The 20,610-nt window shown below is 46.6% G+C and overlaps 1 long non-coding RNA gene across 1 annotated transcript in view; it reads left to right on the forward strand.

Annotated features, from left to right (window-relative positions):
- LOC307224490 overlaps positions 1-14,249 on the forward strand; it is a 45,524-nt gene extending 31,275 nt beyond the window's left edge. The window contains exon 2 of the long non-coding RNA XR_013842577.1: positions 14,043-14,249. This is a non-coding gene — a long non-coding RNA (uncharacterized lncRNA). The remainder of the gene's footprint in view (positions 1-14,042) is intronic.
- The last annotated feature ends 6,361 nt before the right edge of the window (positions 14,250-20,610 follow it).

Here is a 20,610-nt window from a genome sequence, read left to right on the forward strand (position 1 = left end):
AGGCTGATCGCCAAAGAATTGATGCTTTTGAATGACGGTGTTGGAGGAGACTCTTGAGAGTCCCCTGGACTGCAAGAAGATCAAACCTATCCATTCTGAGAACCGGAGTATCGCCCGGCCGGTAGCTAGAGCCAGCTGGGGGCCTGCCAATTGCCCCCGACTCCCAACAGCATCCCAACAGGGGGGGCACCACAACTATGACGTAGAATGGAAGGTGAGAGGCTGGGGGAGCACCAAACTTTGTCATCGCTCAAGGTGCCCCTGAAATTTGAAACCCCAAGGTCTGCAGCTGGCTAGCTGCATATAGAGCTGATAATTGCAGGGTAAAGTTTATCTGTTCCCATATGCAATGTGGGAATTGGTAGGAGATTGGCAGCTATCATTAAAGGAGGAGCTTTCTAGGCTGGTCACACTACATTAAACAGCAGCCCTAGGTCAACGTTTTGGACTACAACTCCCATCAGTGCAGACAGCATGTTCTAAACATCTGGAGGCTGCCAGGTTGTTCTACGCTAGCAAGATCAGTGGTCAGGGATGATGGGAACTGTAGTGTGAAAACAGCGGGAGACCCAAGACAGATATGACAAAATAAATTGAAGGAACCACAGAAATAGGGGGAAGGAAGTCAAATTGTTAAATGGATTGTAAAATTAATGAAATGTATAAATTTGAAAAGGGACGCAGGTGGCGCTGTGGGTTAAAGCCTCAGCGCCTAGGGCTTGCTGATCGAAAGGTCGGCGGTTCGAATCCCTGCGGTGGGGTGCGCTCCCACTGCTCGGTCCCAGCGCCTGCCAACCTAGCAGTTCGAAAGCACCTCCGGGTGCAAGTAGAAAAATAGGGACCGCTTACCAGCGGGAAGGTAAATGGCGTTTCCGTGTGCGGCTCTGGCTCTGGCTCTGGCTCTGGCCAGAGCAGCGATGTCACGCTGGCCACGTGACCCGGAAGTGTCTCCGGACAGCGCTGGCCCCTGGCCTCTTAAGTGAGATGGGCGCACAACCCCAGAGTCTGTCAAGACTGGCCCGTACGGGCAGGGGTACCTTTACCTTTACCTTTATAAATTTGAAAAGTATTTTTTAAAAAATACCTCTTGCTTTAGCTGAGATTCCTGCAATTCACGGGTTCAACTAGATGACCCTTGAGGTCCCTTTGAACTCTACAATTCTACTATTTTATTATTGTCTGGATGGAGGGCAGAGAGGACTGCCTGAGTGGACTCCGCTAACCCAGAAATAGTACCTCGGGTTAAGAACTTTGCTTCAGGGTGAGAACAGAAATCGTGCTCCGGTGGCACAGCGGCAGCAGGAGGCCCCATTAGCTAAAGTGGTGCTTCAGGTTAAGAACAGTTTCAGGTTAAGAACGGACCTCCGGAACAAATTAAGTACTTAACCCAAGGTACCACTGTATTTACACACTATGTACAGACAAAGGAGTCATGGTGTTCTCTCTCTCCAGCCCCAAGAGAAGAAACAGGAACAAGTAAAAGCAATAGTACAGAACAATAGTACATACAGCAGAAGAGATAAGACTGTCTTCCATTCCCACACTCTTCCCAGACAGGCATGTGATTTACACCAATCCCATCTGCAGCATCGGAGGAGTGAAATACTAACAGTCCTAAGGGATCAAATCCCAGAATGGGCTTCTTGTAAACCCAGGACTGTCCCTGGAAAATAGGGACATTTGGAGGGTCTGGATTCCTGTGCACATGAGTGGGAGTGCTATTTTGGAGTCACATCTTTGTCCAAATGCTTTCGGAATGAGATGAGAAATAAATACGAGATCCCCCTCTTGATTTGTGTTCTCTCTGACTATTAATGTTCTATAGGTGGCTGCTGGGAAGTATTAAGCCTTCTCCGCTAGTCAGCAGAGGAGGCATTTTCCTCAATTTGGTCCCATTTTATTGATTACTTGGTGCACTTAAGTGCTGCTGAAAGGTGATAAGAGCTGACAGGTCTGGAGAGCAAAGCGCTGTCTCCTCGCAGTTTCCTCCTTGCCTTGATGAACTGACAGAGGAGCTCAAATTCCTTCAGACGTGGCCTGGGGCCTGAGGATTCCTGTCCTTTGTATCCTGATGGGATTGTTGAGACAATCTCCCCGCTCTGCCAAAGGCCTCTTGCCAAATGACAGTATTCTTTCAAGATGTGAAAAATTCAGCTAATAACAGGCTTCAGGATCCTCCCCCCCCCCCCCGAATAATAAGCCTCTTTTAGCAATGAAAGCTCCGTATAGTTAAAGCTATGGTTTTCCCAATAGTGATGTATGGAAGTGAGAGATGGACCATAAAGAAGGCTGATTGCCGAAGAATTGATGCTTTTGAATGACGGTGCTGGAGGAGACTCTTGAGAGTCCCATGGACTGCAAGAAGATCAAACCTCTCCATTCTGAAGGAAATCAGCCCTGAGTGCTCACTGGAAGGACAGATCCTGAAGCTGAGGCTCCAATACAGTGGTACCTCAGGTTACATATGCTTCAGGTTACATACGCTTCAGGTTACAGACTCTGCTAACCCAGAAATAGTGCTTCAGGTTAAGAACTTTGCTTCAGGATGAGAACAGAAATCGTGCTCCGGTGGCACGGCAGCAGTGAGAGGCTCCATTAGCTAAAGTGGTGCTTCAGGTTGAGAACAGTTTCAGGTTAAGAACGGACCTCCGGAATGAATTAAGTAATTAACCCGAGGTACTACTGTACTTTGGCCACCTCATGAGAGGAGAAGACTCCCTGGAAAAGACCCTGATGTTGGGAAAGATGGAGGGCACAAGGAGAAGGGGACGACAGAGGACGAGATGGTTGGACAGTGTTCTCGAAGCTACCAGCATGAGTTTGACCAAACTGCGGGAGGCAGAGGAAGACAGAAGTGCCTGGCGTGCTCTGGTCCAGGGGTCACGAAGAGTCAGACACGACTAAACAACTAAACAACAACAACAAGCAATGAAAATGCTACTGTAAAGGAGGACAGGGGATGGGGGCTTCCCAAATTAGCTTTTTACTTTGAGGCGTTCCAGTTCCACCAAGTGTGCATGATGATGCCTGAATGCAGTCACCCTTGGGTGCCTTTGAAAGAACAAACGTAGGTCCCTTATTTCCAAGATCTGTGGTAAAACAGGTACACCTGTCTTGATACTTAGCTACCCTGCTGACCACAGGAGCTTAGCTATGAGAAAATCTAGAATTCTTCCTCTTCTACATCCTCTTTTCCATTTGGCATTTTTCAAATGTGGCACATATGGGCCAGAGGCAAAAAAAAAATAAAAATCTTGCTTTGCACATGTTCCTTAAGCATGTGTTGTATGCTTGGTAGTAGAACAGTTGTATGAAAGCTACTGGTTCTTTCTTATTCTCGGAATAACATTCCGTTTTGAATGGTCCTATGGTTTTTAAAAACCTTTCCACCAAGATGAATTGGGTTCAGTAAAGGTCATCAATTCACCTGCCTTCTGCTTTTAAAAAGGTAAAGGGACCCCTGACCATTAGGTCCAGTCGTGACCGACTCTGGGGTTGCGGCACTCATCTCGCTTTATTGGCTGAGGGAGCCGGCATACAGCACAGAGCCTAGGGCTTGCTGATCAGAAGGTCAGCAGTTCGAATCCCTGCGTCTTCTGCTTTTAGGTTTTTTAAAAAACACATTTATTAATTACCTTTCCAATAACAGAGCCAGAACAATGAAGGTCACGAACCAGAATCCAGTCACGTTTTTCAGTCTGGCCCACCTCACAGGGCTGTTGTTGGTTGAGGCGGGGACCATGCATGCTGCTTTGGAGGAAAAGTTTAAGAGTATAACAGCCCTGTTGGATCCGGCCAAAGGCTCAATATAAAGGCAGGGTTTAAATAAAATACATGCACACACACATACATACACAACCAAAACATTAAGTCTTTAAGACGATATACAACACATTAAAAACCAATCCATCATAGCAAGAAAATACTATTTGGCAGCAGGAAGAACGCTTATTAACCTGTTCTCACAAATGCTTTCGAAAGAAAAGATTTTCTGATAGCAGCACCTTCACACAATTATAATTTCCAGATTTCCTTGGCTAAAAAGCCATAAAAGGTCTGAAACAGGTTTAGCAGAGGAGAAACTGGTTTGTCTGGGCACAGAACTCATCAGTTAACTCCAGATGCAAGGAGCATAATGAGTGGTTAGCTGCAGATTTATGACGTAGTTGCAAATAAAAACAAGCAGTTTACACGGCAGTCTTCATTCTTAACTATGTTTTAGGACATATACTGTGAACTGCAGCCAATTAATTCACTTATTAAAATGTATATTTGTTTCCTGTGTCACAGCAAGAAATGGGAGGGACCTGCATAAATTGTCCCATAAATTAGCCCCAGTCAGACTAGTCTATATCTTCAGATCCCAAAGTCTCCCTTGTGGCTTTGGCTAAGATTAAATGTCATTTACAGACAAAAAAGAATCTGTATGCTGACAATCGGTTGGCTGACTCTCTATCTTAAGCTCCAAGCGAGCGAGTACATTTTTATTACCCCAAAGCTTTCAGGGCGGTTTAAAGGTGTTTCCTTGTTTTAATGCTGAGTGGTTTTAACCATGCTCCCTGGTTTCACTGTTATGAATGCAATTTCAGCATTTGAACTGTTTTTATCGTAATTTTAAAATATAATTTTGCAAGCCGCTTGGAGTGGGGCAGACATTTGGGGGCAAATCAATACAACATCGCAAACTTGCTGGAGATAAGCAGATCTGGCTCTGGCTGAGCGGCTGACTTTGTTGTTGTTGTTTAGTCGTTTAGTCGTGTCCAACTCTTTGTGACCCCCTGGACCAGAGCACGCCAGGCACTCCTGTCTTCCACTGCCTCCCGCAGTTTGGTCAAACTCATGTTTGTATCTTTGAGAACACTATCCAACCATCTCGTCCTCTGTCGTCCCCTTCTCCTTGTGCACTCCATGTTTCCCAGCATCAGGGTCTTTTCCAGGGAGTCTTCTCTTCTCATGAGGTGGCCAAAGTATTGGAGCCTCAGCTTCAGGATCTGTCCTTCCAGTGAGCACTCAGGAGTGATTTCCTTAAGAATGGATCAGTTTGATCTTCTTGCAGTCCATGGGACTCTCAAGAGTCTCCTCCAGCACCAGAATTCCAAAGCATCAATTATTTGGCGATCAGCCTTCTTTATGGTCCAGCTCTCACTTCCATACATCACTATTGAGAAAACCATAGCTTTAACTATACGGACTGCCTTGCTGTGGGAAAGGGGCTTAAATAACTCAGAGAAGCTATGAACTATGCCAAGCAGAGCGGTTGGCTAGGAACTTCATTAGTTCTTGCATTTATACCCCTTTCCTTCAGGGCCCTCAAGGTAGCATGCATAATTCTCCCCTTCGTATTTAATCCTCACAACAACCCTGTGAGGTCGGCTTGGAGGAGAGTCAGGGACACCCAGCGAGCTTCATGGCTGTATGAAGATTTGAACCTGCATACCTGAAGGAGCCTGCCCACCCCCATCGTTCAACCCGGACGCTGAGGTCCAGCTCTGAGGGCCTCCTGGCAGTTCCCTCGCTGTGAGAAGTGAGGTTACAGGGAACCAGGCACAGGGCCTTCTGGGTAGTGGCGCCCGCCCTGTGGAACGCCCTCCCACCAGATGTCAAAGAGAAAAACAACTACCAGACTTTTAAAAGACATCTAAAGGCAGCCCTGCATATGGAAGTTTTTTAATGTGCTTGTTTTACTGTGCTTGATGTTTTAATTTGTTGGATCCCACGCACAGTGGCTGGGACAACCCAATCAGATGTGCAGCAAATAGATAATAATAATAATAATAATAATAATAATAATAATAATAATAATTTATACCCCGCCCTTCCCGGTTCAAAAACCGGGCTCAGGGTGGCTAACAACAAATTTAAAACACTTAATTGTAAAAGCAGCATAAAACACAGTATATAAACTTGAATAACAATAAAATTCAAAAATCACTTTAGGGGAAATAAGCATTTGATAATCCCCAGGCTAGCTGGCTGAATTGGTCCTACTTGGGCCAGCGAGGAGGCCAGGGGAGAATTAGCTGTGGCGTCCCAGAGTGGGTGATCTTCATAAAAGGGGAGGGGGAGGGAAGAGAAGGGAAATAAAAGATCAGGTTGAATTCAAATTAAAGATGATAGATAGATAATTATTATTAACCCTAGCACTCAGCTATACAGCTGCAAATATAACGTTTTAAGTGTATTTTAAGTGCATTATACAAATGTGACACTAGAGGGCGATGGTGAGCTTATGGTAAATTCAATGTTTTTCAAAATGTTTTTGAAAAAGGCCAATGCTCTAACCATTACTCCAAGTACCCCTTGAGTTTCATGATGGGAGACATGTGGGATATATAATCAGTGGTGTAGTTGGGCAGCAAGGATGAAGTCCCATGAGGGATGGAGGAGGAATCCCCCAATTTAGATTCCAGAGCAGACTCACCTGGGCCAGAACAGGTGGCTCATGACCCAGATCAGCCCAGTTTTGCAGGGGTTTGGAGTACATGACGCCCAGGTTCCCTTCCAACCCTACAGTTCTGTGATTCTAAACAGTGCTGGCTGGTGCCTACTGGGGCTGGTAGGGTAGAAAACAGGGAGACCAAACCAGGCACTGCCTGACTTACTGAAAGCAAGGAGGCAGGCGGATGGGGACTGGCTGAGGGTGGCCTCCCCTGCTTCTAAAAAGATGCTACTCAGCAAAAGTCAATGGAACGTGTTCCTTCCGCAGCATCATGGTGTGAATTGCATCGGACTCAAGAGAATCTCGATGTCTGTCACAGGAGCTGCCTTTATAATAATAATAATAATTTATTATTTATATTTATTTTTTTATAAATATTTATTAAGATTTTTTGAATACAAATGCAAAAATAGTCAAGAATATAGCATATATCATAACATATTTTCAAAACCTCTTTGGACTTCCTCACATCTCCCGCTCCCACTTACATCGTCTTAAATTTTAACCAGCAAATTATCATCTTATTTAAATTCTTAGGTCCCATTCTCTTAAACATAATCTAATTGTTCTCCAAATGATTTATATTTTCCTCGATCTACTTATCATCCTAATTCCATCTAATTTAATGGTGGTCAATTATTTATGATCTAGCATCCTTCTTAACATTCAACCAAATTACAATACTTTTTAAAATAAATCTTAAATTTCTTCCAGTCTTCTTCAACCTTCTCTTCTCCCAGGTCTCGGATTCTGCCAGTCATCTCGGCTAGTTCCATATAGTCTATCAGCTGCATCTGCCACTCTTCCAGTGTGGGTAGATCTTGGGTTTTCCAATGCTTAGCAATAAGTATCCTTGCTGCTGTAGTTGCATACATAAAAAATGTTCGATCCTTCTTTAACACCTTCTGGTCGACAATACAATAATTTATTATTTATACCCCACCCATCTGGCTGAGTTTCCCCAGCCACTCTGGGCGGCTCCCAATCAAGTGTTCAAAACAATACAGCATTAAATATTAAAAACTTCCCTAAGGAGGACTGCCTTCTGATGTCTTTTAAAGAAAAGATAGCCGCTTATTTCCTTCACATCTGAAGGGAGGGCGTTCCACAGGGCAGGTGCCACTACTGAGAAGGCCCCCTGCCTGGTTCCCTGTAACCTCACTTCACGCAATGAGGGAACAGCCAGAAAGCCCTCAGAGCTGGACCTCAGTGTCTGGGCTGAATGATGGGGGTGGAGACGCTCCTTCAGGTATACATTTAATCCAAATATCGGGTGAAATGTCCCCCAAACCAGGATTGTGCTGTGTCTGGTTTGATTTTCCTGGAGGTCAGCTGCTGCCACGTCTTGCTATCCTCATCCATTTCCCCGCTCTAAGTTCCCAGTTCCAAGACAATCAATGGAGGAGGCTAAGCAACAATCAATCAAAAACTCCATGGTCCTTATGTCTCCAAGAACATCTTACGTTTATGCAGAGTGAAAGGACGTCTCAGAATGATATGCCTTTTGACCGTTTGGTTTTACATCTCAGGCCAGCTTGAGTAATAAGATCTGATCGGCTGCTGTTCGCTCTGTTTAGGATCAGAATCGAAGCGGCTTCTCAAGTTTAGGAATTTCTAGCTGCCTCACACCTTGCTACGTCGGCGGGCAGATTGGGTGGGTGGCAAATAAAATTTCGGACCAAAGTTTATGTGACATTTCAGGACTCCTTAACACGATCCGTGTTTTTAGCCTGAGAGAGGCAGGAGACAATTGGATCAGGGCTTCTGTGTAGGGAAAGTGTGGCCTGTCTCATCCATCCATAGCTGTCAACTTTTCCCTTTTCTTGTGAGGAATCCTATTCGGAATAAAGGAAGTTCCCTTAAAAAGGGAAACGTTGACAGCTATGCATCCATCCCTCCTTCACTCTAGTGGCAGCTAGTCTGGTGACTGGGAGCGGCTGCCAAGACCACATACCGTAACAGCGGTCTTGAAAGACCTACACTGGCTCCCAGTACGTTTCTGAGCACAATTCAAAGTGTTGGTGCTGACCTTGAAAGCCCTAAACGGCCTCGGTCCAGTATACCTGAAGGAGCGTCTCCACCCCCATCGTTCCACCCGGACACTGAGGTCCAGTGCTGAGGGCCTTCTGGCGGTTCCCTTGCTGTGAGAAGCCAAGTTACAGGCAACCAGGCAGAGGGCCTTCTCAGGAGTGGCACCCGCCCTGTGGAACGCCCTTCCACCAGATGTCAAAGAGAAAAACAACTACCAGACTTTTAGAAGACATCTGAAGGCAGCCCTGTTCAGGGAAGCTTTTAATGTTTAATAGACTACTGTATTTTAATATTCTGTTGGAAGCTGCCCAGAATGGCTGGGGAAACCCAGCCAGATGGGTGGGGTATAAATAATAAATTATTATTATCATTATTACTGGGGCCCTGATCCAAGTGTACCGGTTTCTGCTGCTATTGGCCAAGGAAGGGAAAATATTCAGCCACAATTGCTATAGCTATATGGTTTCCCCTCCACTCCTAATAACAGATCCAAGGAAGCCATTTGGCTGTGGTACACTGTAAACTACAGTGGTACCTCAGGTTACATACGCTTCAGGTTACAGACTCCGCTAACCCAGAAATGGTGCTTCAGGTTAAGAACTTTGCTTCAGGATGAGAACAGAAATTGTGCTCCGGCGGCGCGGCGGCAGCAGGAGGCCCCATTAGCTAAAGTGGTGCTTCAGGTTAAGAACAGTTTCAGGTTAAGAATGGACCTCCAGAAACAATTAAATTATTAACCCAAGGTACCACTGTACAGCCAATTTTTATGGGGGGGGGGGAAACCTGCTTCAAATTTTTTTTTAAAGGTAGATAAGTTGTAGAATATCAGCCTTAAGTATCAAAAGTAATCCACATCTCAGGGTGGTTCCAAACATTTGTTTTTCCAGACGTGAACAACACTAGCTTGGCTTGTGCTTCCCCTGGGTTTCTGCCTAAGGAAAATGGGCGTGCATTGAGCTGCAAGGGAACCCCAGGATCACCTGTTCCTCATGCAATGCAGGAATATTTTGCTGTCCCATATTGGGGACTCGAACCTGCAACCTTGGCATTATCAGCAACATGCTCTCACCAACTGCGCTATCCAGGCTGATACATTGCTACTTTACGTGGGGGCCACTAGGGGCGCATCAGAAGATGGCTGACAATAACATCTCTCCGACCCACACGAGGTAATTTGGAGGCTGTGATGGGAGTAAATAGCCTCCCTACCCCCCCCCCCCAGGATTGTGGGGGAGGACTGCCCTTGCCTGCTGTGCCCTATACCACCCCCGAATTTGTGGGGATGGGGGCACTAGGCACAATGCCCTCCTGTGGGATTTCGGCACTCCTGGACGCCGTCTCTGATCCGCGCCTCTAGCTGCAAGAACTTCAAAAGAAACAATTTGGATGAAGCGAATGCACATATTTCAAGGAAGGAGGGGGAGTAAAGACTGCTAACAGAAGAGATCTCTGATAAAACAAGACGAGTCGGAGGAACAAGTATAAATCATGAGAAGACACGCCAAGACTCGGTATGGCAAAGGGACTGATGGGGGAGGGGGGGAAACTTTCCTTTATTTCCTTTATGTGATTAAACAAGAATCCCCCCCCCCCACAAGTCAGAAATGTCGTTTTAAGGACTTAAGCTGTGGATTTAAGGCTGTGTGGAGATAAACTTTCAAACCAAAGCATGTTTTAAGAAGAGCGTGGAATGTATAAGGGCTTTGGAATGACGCAGTTAAAAGTGCCGTCGCCATATTGGGAAGTTCTGTCGGAGGACTTAAGTCTGGGAGGAGAAATAGAGAAATAGTGCTGTTTTTATATTGTGGGTGAAACTCCACAGAGGGACTTAAGAGCGACAGTTCTGTAATTAATGATGGAAAGAGCGATGTTATCTATGAAGGTGATGATATATGGAAACCATCTCGATTTGAGGATTGGAAGAACGGAAAAATTCACACAGGATTATTATTGGTGTTTATCGGCTTAAGGAGACTATCAGAAGAGATCATAAAGAAAAAAGAGAAAATATATGAACAAGATGTGATGTGGAAACAGCAAGATAAGAATTATGAACTTTGTTTGGACTGATTTGGACATTAACGCAGTAGCAAGAAGATGATCAGAATCCCCCTTCGGATCTTGAAATATGGATCCCCCCAACAAAATTTAAAATTCGGATTTGTAATTCGGAATTTATGTGATGTGATTTGATTTGATTTGATTTGATTTGATTTGATTTGATTTGATTTGATTTGATTGGCCGGTTAATAAAATTTATTTTTTAAAAAAGATACATTGCTACTTTACAATAGCCTCCCGTGAAGGGATTATTAGAGGACAATTCTCTAATTGAAGGAGTCCTCTATTTTAAGGTTACCAATTTTTTTTCAGTGAATCCGGGGACACCTCTTCTCATGAGGTGGCCAAAGTCTTGGAGCCTCAGCTTCAGGTTCTGTCCTTCCAATGAGCACTCAGGGCTGATTTCCTTCAGAATGGAGAGGTTTGCTCTTCTTGCAGTCCATGGGACTCTCAAGAGTCTCCTCCAGCACCATAATTCAAAAGCATCAATTCTTCGGCGATCAGCCTTCTTTATGGTCCAGCTCTCACTTCCATACATCACTACTGGGAAAACCATGGCTTTAACTATACGGACCTTTGTTGGCAAGGCAATGTCTCTGCTTTTTAAGATGCTGTCTAGGTTTGTCATTGCTTTCCTCCAAGTACCCTAAACAGCAGGGTCTCCTCTTTGAAAGATTTGCACCCAGACCTCTCTGGTCCACAATTGTTGCACTGCCTTAGCAAGAGAGAAAAGCTGAAAGAATTAATCCAAGCCCAGCAATTGCAGCAAACACATGGAGAGGATCTAGGGGAGATCAGATGGCAGTCACAAATGAGCATGTGCTGCCGTGTTACTAGATGAAGCATCTATTTGTGTACCCCTCCAGCACATGCAAGGCCATTCTGCCAGTTTCTGCCCTTGGCAGCCTGGGTGCCTCTGGAGAAAAGCTTGTTTTAAAAAGTGGAAGGGGGGGGGAGAACTGCATTGCCCTCGCTCTGCATATCAAAATCCTCTGTGCTTCAAGAAGGCCATTATGTAAAAGTACCCTCTAAATGATAACCTTTGTAATAATGGCTCGTAAAATCTGAACGCTTTGAAGTTTTCTCTAGGCACCTGCAAAGGAAGCCAAGGAAAACACGTACAAATTAAAGACAACAAGGAGTTTGTCCTGTCACTGGCACCTGTATCTTGGCACCCAGAAGTGAAACTCTGCAAATTACGCCCAGGGTGGCTGTGTTTATTCTGCAATCATCCACTGGTGCAGAATGCAGAACCGAGTCGCCCGCATAACCCAAGTTTTCTTTTTTATTAAAAAAAAAATGAAACAAAAACAAACCCACAAGTTTCCTACACCTTGCTGCCGTGCAGCCTTGAGATTGCTTATAAAATGTGCTGACATTTTGACTTTGCTGCTGCTGTCCTTACTGTTTCAGTATCTTAGAAGTCAACCCTGTGTTTTCCATTTCTCTTGTTAATCCACCACCTTGAAAGACCTTAGAAACGGCAGAATACAATGCAATGAGGTTGAGGGTATGTTCTTTCATAGGCAGTGGACCTGTAAAAGGGTAAGAGTATTGGGAAATACTTTATATTGAATTGGAAAAAATGTTTAAAAGCACTTAAAGACAAAAAACCAGAATCTTTTCTGTTTGGGATAATTCAGATGGAAATTCCCAGGTGTCAAAAAAGGGTATTTATGTATGCCACTACTGCAGCCCGTGTTTTGTTAGCCCCAAAATGGAAAACCATTGAGGTCCCAACTAAAGAAGAATGGCAACTTAAAGTGATGGAATATGCGCAGCTTGCCGATCTAACATATAGAATAAGAGAACGAGAAGAACATACATTTAAAGAAGTTTGGAAAATGATTATTGAATATGTGTGGGGGGATTGTGTACACTTGAAAACGTTGGCAGCATTAAGATAAATTCAACAGTGTAAATAAGTTTTGATGGCTGTAATAATGGGATACTGAATGGTTTGGTTTACATAAAATATCCAGGGATTTATGTTAGGTAAAATGAACCATGGGAAGAGAAGAAGTCATGGGAACCATGGGAAGTCACTGATATTTTAAGGTTGTTTAAATGAATATTCTAAATGGTAAAACAGAAGATTTAATAAAAATTATAAAAAGAAAAAGAAATAAGAAAAGAAACACAGAATACAGATATATGATCCAAAAGCTGGAAGAGGAATCCAGCATTACAGCCCAGCTTCCTGTTCTCAGAGTGGGCCAACCTGAGAGAAACATGGAAGCAGGACCACAGCCCTCTCACTTCCTTTGGTTTCCAACAACTGGTATTCAGAAGGATTACTGCCTCTGGTCCTGGAGGCAGAGCATAGCCATGGTGTCTCGTAGCTGTTGGTAATCTTATCCTCCATGAATTTTAAAGCCATTCCAGTTGGTGGCTATCGCTGCCACATCTGGAAGTCGGTTCTAAAGCTTAGCTATGCAGTCTGTGAAGTAGTACAGTCAAGCCTCAGTTTCTGAACGTCTCCTGCCGAACGTTTCGGAAGCCCAACGCCAAAAACCCGGAAGCGAATGCTTCTGTTTTTGAACGCGCCTCAGATGTTGAATGGCTTCCGAGGCACATTTCTCCATTTTTCTCAATGGAACCTGCTGACAGCCCATTGATCCTCAGTTTTTGAACATTTTGGAAGTCAAATGGACTTCCAGAACGGATTACATTCGAAAATCGAGGTTTGACTGTACAGTGGTACCTCAGGTTATAGACGCTTCAGGTTACAGACTCCGCTAACCCAGAAATAGTACCTTAGGTTAAAAACTTTGCTTCAGGGTGAGAACAGAAATCGTGCTCCGGCGGCAGCAGGAGGCCCCATTAGCTAAAGTGGTGCTTCAGGTTAAGAACAGTTTCAGGTTAAGAACGGACCTCCAGAACGAATTAAGTTCTTAACCCGAGGTACCACTGTAGTGTCTTTCACCTGTCCTGAATCTTCCAACACGATTCTCAACTCTATTCATGATCAGCAAAAGCAGAATCAAAATGGTGCAAGCAATTTTTTTTAATGGCAACTTAAATTCAGCCCCCATGTTCTGATTAATGTAGAGTTACTGAAGCAATATAAAGAAAAAGAAAAAGAATTGTTATTATGCAGTGTCTCATCTTTCCTTCACTGAGTTTAGGGTGACACTTCTAGACGTAGATTACAACAACCCTAGGTAGGACTGAAAGAGAGATTGACTAGGGAGGGCGTACTTAGTGAGCTTTGGGATTCAGTGGGCAATCACATTTCATATTGTCCCACACAGGGATCAAACCTGCAACCTTGGCATTATCAGCACCACGCTCTAACCAACGCAGCTATCCAAGGGAACACAGTGTGACGTTAACATATGAGAGTGCTGGAGTTGAAATAGTTAAACAGGTTACCCAATCAGAACCCAGGGGGTGGAGTCAGAGGGACTATAAAACCAGCTCAGGGAGGGGCAAAGGGGAGAGTTCATTAGAAGTTGGGTGGGTGGTTGGAGCAGGAGTGAATTGGGGTAGAGTTTGTGGGTAGGTTGAGTTAGTGTAGAGAAATAAGCTGAGTCAGGAACAGTTAAGAGCTAGGAAGACAAGTAAATATCTGAGAGGTGGTTTAGTGAGGGAGAGCAAGTAGCGGAAGTTATAGGTCTGGATAGGCACCCCATGATCGTAATTGACTGAGACCGTTTATGAAACCACATGCTTGTTAAACTGCAATAAATAAACAGAAGTTTATGTTCCAATTTAACTCTGACTGGACTCAGTATTGTACCAGGTAGGGAGGGCCTGGGTGGTGGCAGCGAGAAATAAAGTGGTGGCACAGGGGTCAATAGACAGTGAAATGTCCAGGGACCCTGTGTGATCGCCACACACAAGTCAAGCAAAAAGTGTCCATAAGCCCTTTGTCAAGTTCACACCAGCCGCCATTCCCACAAGGCTAGACACACATGCTCTGAAGACCAGCTTCTGCCCCAAACCAACCTGGAAAATGGCCCTGCGCCTTGAATGTCAGTTGCCCTATCTCTCTGGGCTCATCTCAAGCTGTGATAGTTAAATCATGGAACTTGAAACTGGTACCCTCCAGATTTTGGACTCTGGGTGTCCCTCAGCTCCAGCCAGCATCGTGGACAATGGTCATGGATAATGGGAGTGCTAGTCCAGCTACATCTCGAGGGCCACAGTTCCCCACCCCTGATTTAAGTTATCTGGAGCAGTGGCATAGCGTGGGTTGTCAGCACCTGGGGCAAGGCAAGTAATTTGCGCCCCCTAACCCATGGATTTGCGCCCCCTAACCCGTGGATTTGCACCCCTAACCCTAACCCCCAGATGTTGCGCCTGGTGCGGCCGCCCCCCCTGCACCCCCCACGCTACGCCACTGATCTGGAGCGCAAGCCCTTACTTGCTAGCGCAGGAGCTCAGAGGCTTGGGGCAGGATGTACCATATTTTTCGCTCTGTAAGACGCACCAGACCATAAGACGCACCTAGTTTTTGGAGGAGGAAAACAAGAAGAAAAAAAAATCCCTCTTGCTGTTCTGGCTTCTGTGATAGCTGCGTAGCCTGCATTGGCTCCATAAGATGCACACACATTTCCCCTTACTTTTTAGGAGGGAAAAAGTGAGTTTTATAGAGCAAAAAATACGGTAAATATCTGAGAGGTGGTTTAGTGAGTGAGAGCAGGTAGCGGAAGTTATAGGTCTGCATAGGCACCCCATGATTGTAATTGACCGATACCATTTATGAAACCACACGCTTGTTAAACTGTAATAAATAAACAAAAATTTATGTTCCAACTTAACCCTGACTGGACTCAGTATTGTACCAGGTAGGGCCTGGGTGGTGGCAGCGAGAAATCAAGTGGTGGCACAGGGATCAATAGATGGTTAAACGCCCGGGGACCCTGTGTGATCGCCACACACAGGTCAAGCGAAAAGTGTCCATAAGCCCTTTGCCAAGTTCACACCAGCCACCATTCCCACAAGGCTAGACACACATGCTCTGAAGACCAACTTCTGCCCCAAACCAACCTGGAAAATGGCCCTGCGCCTTGAATGTCAGTTGCCCTATCTCTCTGGGCTAATCTTGATCTGTGATAGTTAAATCATGGAACTTGAACTTGGTACCCTCCAGATTTTGGACTCTGGGTGTCCCTCAGCTCCAGCCAGCATTGTGGACAATGGTCGGGGATAATGGGAGTGCTAGTCCAGCTACATCTCGAGGGCCACAGTTCCCCACCCCTGATTTAAGTTATCTGGAGCGCAAGCCCTTACTTGCTAGCGCAGGAGCTCAGAGGCTCGGGGTAGGATGTATATTTTAAAGCTTATAAGCCCATCTTTTGATTCAGTCTCATAAAGCCCTCACAGCAAACATCAATGGGTAAGACAAGAAACACAGCGGCAGGAAACTGATTAGCCTAGTCTATTTCTCCAGCAAGACAGGCAAACACCAGGAAAACTGCATCAGAGAGCATAGCAAATAAGTACGGGTTTATGCATGCTGGTGTTTTGCATGCATTGCAATTAAGTTGCCATGTCCCCACAGCAATGACAGGTGAACCCTGATCCTATCTGTTGCTGTGAATTTGTGGACGGGGTGGCGGTGGCGGTATTTGTCTGCATGGTGTCCGAGTCCCTTGTCATTAATGGGGCCCTGCATCAAGCAATGACAAACCTAGACAGCATCTTAAAAAGCAGAGACATCACTTTGCCAACAAAGGTCTGTATAGTTAAAGCTCTGGTTTTCCCAGTAGTGATGTATGGAAGTGAGAGCTGGACCATAAGGAAGGCTGATCGCCGAAGAATTGATGCTTTTGAATTATGGTGCTGGAGGAGACTCTTGAGAGTCCCATGGACTGCAAGAAGATCAAACCTCTCCATTCTGAAGGAAATCAGCCCTGAGTGCTCACTGGAAGGACAGATCCTGAAGCTGAGGCTCCAGTACTTTGGCCACCTCATGAGAAGAGAAGACTCCCTGGAAAAGACCCTGATGCTGGGAAAGATGGAGGGCACAAGGAGAAGGGGGCGACAGAGGACGAGATGGTTGGACAGTGTTCTCGAAGCTACCAGCATGAGTTTGACCAAACTGCAGGAGGCAGTGGAAGACAGGAGTGCCTGGCGTGCTCTGGTCCATGGGGTCACGAAGAGTCGGACGCAACTAAATGACCAAACAACAACAAGCATCAAGCAAGGGTTAAAATCTAATGGAGGATCCCCTCTCTGAATTCGCCAGGCAAGGTTCCTAGTTACCACCTTAGTCTGACAAAGGAAGCTGCTCTGTGGAGGAGGGCAAATGGGTTCGACGCCTGGAAGCATGAAGGACAATAGCCAGAATTGTGTGAGAGAGCTGGGCTAGAAGCAGGCTGTAGGCAGAAGCTGGAGACTGAGAGCCATGCTTGATTTCTGCTTGAAGCCAAAGCTGTGGCTATGGGAGAAGCAAGACTTATTGGGGTGTAAATGCTGCGAACCCCTCCATCATAGTCTAGCATTCTATATTTATGTAATAAACCATGTATCCCAAAGACACCATTCTAAGGGAACGGAACCTTGGGTACAGTGTTAGAAATTAGCCAGGTGCATTTTGCTACTGCTTGCAGGTCCAGTTGTGACTACATGGAGATTTCGGGGGGCAAGGTTGGCAACTGCTGTTGACAAACCTCTGCCTTAAGGTAAAGGTAAAGGCACCCCTGATAATTAGGTCCAGTTGCAGACTCCTCTGGGGTTGTGGCGTTCATCTCGCTTTATTGGCCAAGGGAGCCGGCGTACAGCCTCCAGGTCATGTCATGACTAAGCTGCTTCTGGTGAGCCAGATCAGCGCACGGAAAGGCTGTTTACCTTCCCACCAGAGCGGTACCTATTTATCTCCTTGCACTTTGACGTCCTTTCGAACTGCTAGATTGGCAGGAGCAGGGACCGAGCAACGAGAGCTCACCCCGTTGCGGGGATTCGAATCGCCAACCTTCTGATCGGCAAGCCCTAGACTCTGTGGTTTAACCCACAGCGCCACCCACGTCCCTCTGCCGTACTCCATAGTTAATACCATTTCCATTTGCCCTGTGCGTGTTTCTTTTTCTTGGGACAAGTGAATTGTACAGTGGTACCTCGGTTAAACCCATGTAAGAGCAAGCAATGTAGTTGAGATTATAGAATCTTAGCGCTGGAAAAGACCCCGGGGGGTCATTCAGTCCAACCCCCCCCCCCCCCCGGCAAACAGACATTCCATTGTGGTGACCTAGCATTTGGCACCTAGCTTATATACCTGACACTGCCTGGGTAAATGTCTGGAACCCCTAGAATCTCACAGCACTTGGTGTGCAACACTATACAGTGGTACCTCGGGTTAAGAACTTAATTCGTTCCGGAGGTCTGTTCTTAACCTGAAACTGTTCTTAACCTGAAGCACCACTTTAGCTAATGGGGCCTCCCGCTGCCGCTGGAGCACGATTTCTGTTCTCATCCTGCAGCAAAGTTCTTAACCTGAGGTACTATTTCTGGGTTAGCGGAGTCTGTAACCTGAAGCGTCTGTAACCTGAAGCGTCAGTAACCCAAGATACCACTGTATTTACTCTGCAGAGTTCAAGAAACTACATGGTCACTTAACCCTGGGCAAATCCCTCCCTGTTATTTTTAGAGTCCTGCCCCCACCCCCCATTGTATGCTCTGCACTGTTGTCAGAAGAACTGTAAACTTTCAGAGCCTTTTGCTTGAAAAATGTAAGTAAAGCCTGTCTGGGGAAAACTCCATCCGCCTTCCAGCCCAATGCCCCTTGCAAATGCCCCATTCCCTCCAATTTGGATTTCCTTGACAGGTGCAGGTTTCAGAATGTGTAGCTCCACCCTGGCTCCCAGTCATCCTGTGTGCAGCCTGAACCTTCAGGTGATTTAAACACTGTCCCTCTTTTTTTAAAAAAGAAAAAGGTACCCAACTTCAAAACACACAGCAGCTTATTCGGCACAAATTCCTCTACATGCTCTGGAACAAAGGAGGCGACACCTGCGAGGATAAAGCCGGCAGGAGACTTCCTATGGCAATAGGCTGCTTGATTCTGCATGCTGTGCTCGTCACAAGATGTTCACTCTTCTGCAGCCTCATCGTCTGTGCATGAAAAGAACAAGACTGCATACGCTGGAGAAAGATTTCCTTTATCCCCAAAAGAGCAGAACAAGTGAAACTGAACAGTGCTCAGCAACCAGCAGGGCTGCAGCTGCATGTACGTGTGTGTGTGTGTGTGTGTGTGTGTGTGTGTGTGTGTGTGTGTTGCTTAAGTAAGGGGAGCTCTTTGAGCTTGGACCAGTGGCCCATTTAGTTCAGCATTCTGTTCTCACAGTGGCTAAACAGATGCCTATAGCTTGATCCAAGGGCAACAGCATTCTCCCTAGGACCCTCGTACCTACGGGACCGCCTCTCCTGGTATGTCCCACGGAGGACCTTACGGTCTTCAAGCAAAAACATCTTGGAGGTCCCGGGCCACAGAGAGGTTAAGCTGGCCTCAACCAGAGCCAGGGCTTTTTCTGTTGTGGCCCCAATCTGGTGGAATGCTCTGTCACAAGAGACTAGGGCCCTGCGGGACTTGATGTCTTTCTGCGGGGCCTGCAAGACAGAGCTGTTCCACCAGGCCTTTGGCCAAGGCAGAGTCTGACCCCCTCCTCTGTGGGTTAAACCACAGAGCCTAGGACTTGCCGATCAGAAGGTCGGCGGTTCGAATGCCTGCGACAGGGTGAGCTCCCGTTGCTCGGTCCCAGCTCCTGCCAACCTAGCTGTTCGAAAGCACGTCAAAGTGCAAGTAGATAAATAGGTACCACTCCGGCGGGAAGGTAAACGGCATTTCCGTGTGCTGCTCTGGTTTGCCAGAAGCGGCTTAGTCATGCTGGCCACATGACCCAGAAGCTGTACGCTGGCTCCCTCGGCCAATAAAGTGAGATGAGCGCCGCAACCCCAGAGTCGGTCACGACTGAACCTAATGGTCAGGGTCCCTTTAACTTTACCTTTACAGAACTCTAGCCCAATAGTTGCCATTAATTTGATTCTGAATTGATTTTAGAATGAATTGAGTTTAGAATGTATTTCAATTAATTGATTGTGATTTTATGTAAACTGTGCTACTTTTCTTGTTGTTAGCTGCTCTGAACCCGGCTTTGGCTGGGATAAAAATAAATAAAAATTATTATTATTATTATTATTAGGGGGTATCTAGGGGTCAGTGGAGTAGCGTGGGGCGTGCAGGGGGGGCCGGCCGCACCGGGTGCAACATCTGGGGGGGCGCGCTCGCCGCCTCCGGAGTCGCCGAAGAGCCTCGGGCGCAGGCTGTAGCAGAGCCCCATGTCTCGCGGAACCGACGAGCTGTGCGCGCGTCCGGGCTGAAGGCGTCTGGCAGGCAGTGGCTCTCAGTGCTTGCCGCGGTCCCCACGCGTCAGGCAGCCTCTCCTCACCGCCCCGCCACCGCCGCAGCTGCTGGGCCATGTTGCATTTTCCTCGCCTCTCTGCCCTCCTCATACTCCGGGCAAGCGGCGTCGTTTGGGCGGCAGCGCCAGCGGCAACTCGCCTCAGATCACCTGACACGGACCCACCGCCGCCGCCGTGGCTACCTTACCGTAAATACCCCAGCCCAGGCAGCAGCAAGAAGAAGCTGGCAGCGGCGGCAGGTTAGGGGTTAGGGGCGCAAATTACTTGCCTTGCCCCAGGTGCTGACAACACACGCTACGCCGCTGCTAGGGGTTGGCCATGCTGGACCCCGCCAAAGACCCAGGCCAAAATCACACCTCTGCAACCTAGCTAGGAGTGACTAGGAAGCCACCTGCCCGCCCACACACTTCCCTGGCTGCTCTTCTGCTGCTCTGGGTAGCCGCAATATCTCCTTGCCATGGGCGCAAGGGAGCTTAGGTATGCCTCTGATTGCGATTCTCATAAACTGGCATTCAGAGCAGTGTTCAAAATTAGCCAGGCACCTTTTGCACCTGGCTGTCAGCCCCTTGCAACCAAGTGAGGCACCTGGGTGCCAGGATGGCACCTATAGCTCCATCATCTGCAGGTATGTACCTGGCGGAGCCTTGGATCTGGACTGTTTCCACACACTAACACTCCACCCGGTCGAATTCTATCCGTGATATTTTATCTGC

This window comes from Podarcis cretensis (genome assembly GCF_951804945.1).
Source record: "Podarcis cretensis genome assembly, chromosome: 9".
Classification (NCBI taxonomy): Eukaryota; Metazoa; Chordata; class Lepidosauria; order Squamata; family Lacertidae; genus Podarcis; species Podarcis cretensis.